This window comes from Pinus tabuliformis, chromosome 6 (genome assembly GCF_031772625.1).
Source record: "Pinus tabuliformis cultivar Carrire ecotype Pingquan chromosome 6, CPIR1, whole genome shotgun sequence".
NCBI lineage: Eukaryota > Viridiplantae > Streptophyta > Pinopsida > Pinales > Pinaceae > Pinus > Pinus tabuliformis.
The window spans coordinates 2,043,172,878-2,043,176,774 of record NC_142292.1 but is presented as its reverse complement, the minus strand read 5'-3'; positions in this window follow the sequence as shown (position 1 = coordinate 2,043,176,774).

Below are 3,897 nucleotides of genomic sequence, written 5' to 3'. Positions count from 1 at the left end.
GGGGGTTTATGCAGCATCCTCCCGAACTATAGGTGTGAAAAAGGTCAAATTCTTAGTGACATAACTTTTTCATGTGAACTCCGATTGATGCAATTATTGCATCATTGGAAATCCATTTGTGTGTAAAATAACATGAAAAAGTGTGGCACTTATGTGATAAAGTATACCCCCCCAAAAAAACGTCGTTTGATGCCTCAAAATGCTCCTGGAAGGTTTCAAACCCTGTTTTGCCAAACTGGGTCTCGTTGGTAAAAATAGTCCCGTGAGCTGATTCCTCCACTTTTTTCACTCCAAATGCATCAAGATGGATGAAAAAAATATAATGATCCAATTCGGATCACACCTCCCTATTTTGGGAGTCTTTTGGTCCCCAAAAGATTTTACTGAATGAGGTGAGGAAATGTTTCCTCCACCTTCTCTCTGGTGTACCATTTAGCTTTGCATAGAAGTTGTCCCTTCAACCCAATCTGACAAAGGTCTTGTTGCCCTTGTCTTGTAGTTCTGGACCTCTTATGAAAAACTGTATCTTCTGTCAACTCTTCCTGAGCGTGTGGTGCCAAATCCTCCACAGAAGGTAGGACCTGTTCCTCTTCCTGATCTAGCATGGAAGGCTCGTAGAGTTTCAAATTATCTACATTTACAACTGAGTAAATACGCATATATGGTGGTAAATTGAGTTGATAGGAATTATCAACCCCCTTTTCCAGTATCTCAAAGTGACCATACCTTAGAGCCTTTATTTTCTTACTAGACCCCTGCAGCCTCTCCTTGCTTAATTGTAGCCATACTATATCTCCCACCTTAAATGATTTGTCCATTCTGTGCTAATCATGCCTGGCTTTATAATTCACCTGCGACTTCTCCAATGTTTCCTATACCTGTAGATGGATCTGCCTGATCTTCTCTATAAAATTATTAGCCCTCAAAGCATCTCCTATAATGTCTTCCTTCACTCCTCCTTATTGCCTATATGCAATATCCAAAGGTGAAGGTGGAAAATATCCAAAACAAGTTTCAAATGGGGACTTTCCTATAGAAGTGTGGACCACTCTGTTATAAGAATGTTGTATATATACCATATTGCCATCCCAGGCCTTCGGATGCTTCTGGTTGTAACCCCTCAAAAGCTGTACCAAAGTCTTGTTGACTGCTTCTGTCTGCCCATCTGTCTGTGGATGGAATGTTATAGATCTCTTCAACTTCATGTCCATCTTCTCCCACAATGTAGTCCAGAATACACTGAGAAATATTGTATCCCCGTCTGAAATGATGCCCCTTGGTATCCCAAAGTGTACCCAGACCTACCCAAAGAACAAGCTTGTTGCTTATTTTCCACTGATGGTCTTTTTACATGGCATCAAAACACACATCTTGTTGAACTTGTAAACTATCACGAATGGGTAGTCATGTACCTTCTTGATTGTTGGTAAACCTCCCACAAATTCCATGGAAATGCTTTCCCAAGGACGAGTAGGTAGATGTAAGGGATGATACAGACCATGTTTCCTGTTGCTAGGCTTGATGGTACAACAAAGCATCCATCCTCTTATGAACCTAGCTACTTGTTCTTGCATCTTGCGCCAATACACATACCTCTGCAAGTTAGCCATGTTCTTCCCTACACCAAAGTACCCTGCAACCTTGGAGGTGTGAGCCTCTATAATCAGCTGCAAACGCTCACCTTTAGGAACACATAGCTTATCCATCCTAAAGAGTAACCCATCCTAGAGATGGTAGTCAACGGTGTTGTCGCCATCGTGCACATGAATCTGACTCTGCAACTGCTAATACACCTCCTTGAAGTCCTCATCTTCTGAATATCCCTCTTTGTATGCATCACGGGTGAATGGCTCCATGTGCATAAGAGTCCTCAAAGTTGTAATCTTTAATGTGGGTGGCCTTAAAAGCATATCGACCAACTTGTTTGTGCCACCCTTCTTATACTTGATCACCAAATGAAACCGTTGTATAATGCCCATCCACTTTGTAATTCCTGGTCTGTTGTAGCTTATTCTGGGCCTGCAGGCACTGTAACGGCTGATGATCTGTGTGGATTATTGTCTCCTTTCCCATCAAATAGTGCTTCCATTTCTTCACAGCTTTCACCATGGCATAAATCTCCTTATCGTAGGTACGGTAGTTAAGAACTGCCCCATGAAATAATTCAAAACGAGCCTTCCTCCTTGCATCAAGACAACTCCCATAGCACACCCACTCGCATCTGTCTCCACTTCAAAGGATTGTTGCAAGTTTGGTAATGGAAGAAATTTTTCTTCACTGATCCTCTTCTTTAACTCATCGAAAGCCTTATGCTACCCTCTTCCCCACTGGAAACTCTTGCCACTTGCTATTATGGCATGGAGTGGTGATGCTACTTCTAAAAACGAGGCTATGAATTTCCTCAGGTACCGTGTTTCTCTAATGAAACTCCTAACCTCAGTAACATTAGTAGGCACCGACCATTTTATGATGGCCTCCATCTTGGAAGGATCTATATTCAATTTTCCTCCACCAATCACATATCCAAAATACACCAAGGACTGTTGCGTAAAATCACACTTCTTGAGATTTTCTAGCAGTTGGTGCTTCTTCAATGTTTCCAGCACCTGCGTCAAATGTGAAATATGTTCCTCCTAGGTAGCACTATATACCAGTATATCATCCAAGTAGGTAATAACAAATGAGTCTATAAAAGGGCGCAATACATCATTCATTAATATCATAAACGTAGTTGGTGCATTACATAGGCCAATTGGAGTAACTAACCACTCATACAAATCTTTCCTTGTTTTGAAGGCGACCTTTCATGTATCTTCTTCTTTGACTCGAACCTGGTGATATCCAGACTTCAAGTCTAGCTTGGTGAAATACTTTGCTTGCTGCAACTGATATAGAAGATTGTCTATCCTGAGCATGGGGTGTCTGTTCTTGAGCATGATTTTATTCAATGCCATGTAATTTATACACACCTGACAAGTCCCATCCTTATTTGGCACAATGATGATGGGTGACCCACATGGTGATGTACTTGGTCGAATGACACGATGTTCTAGTAGTCGCTTCAACTATTTCTTCACCTCACTTGCTTCTATAAGAGACTGTTTGTACAACCTAATATTTGGAAATGGGGAGTCTTGCAATAACTGGATCTCATGCTCCACTTCTCTCTTAGGGGGTATCCCTTTAGGGTCTCAAAACACATCCTTGTATGCATGTAACAACTCCTCCAATTGCTATTTTTGTTTCTTAATACACCCCTTTAGGGATGCCTTGCATCTTATTGACTCCTCTACAGACTGATTTTCTCTTAAAAACAATAAAACATACTTCTTGCTGGAACTGATCGATTTCTTGGCTTGGTTGGCACTTGCTAGTGAAATGTTCGACTTGCCTTTGTACACGTTGATGATGAATGATTTTCCATCCTTGATGATCCGATACTCATTATCTCTCCTCATGAATATTACATCACGCATGTACATGTATGGACTCCAAAACACAACTCTACATACATCAAGGGGAACCACATCCATATCTACTTCATCAATAAAATCAACATTGATAGAAAATCTAATTTTACACTGTTTTGTTACCTTCAGCTTTGCATCCTTATGTACCCATCCCAGTGGATATGGGTTTGGATGATCATGAACTTCCAACCCCAACTTTTTGACTAGATCTGCTGCAATGAGATTTTCATGCGATCCTGAGTCAAATAGAGCATCAATCTTCGTCTTATTGACCTATATCTTTAAATGGAAGAGTTTGGTCATTTCTTTCTCTTCCTGTTACTGAAGGATACTTAGATTCACCTCCTTCTGCAATGATGTACAGATGATCTTCTCATCCACGTCTGTGTTGCTTTCAACTTGGTTGCTCAAATCAGTGGCCATGAGA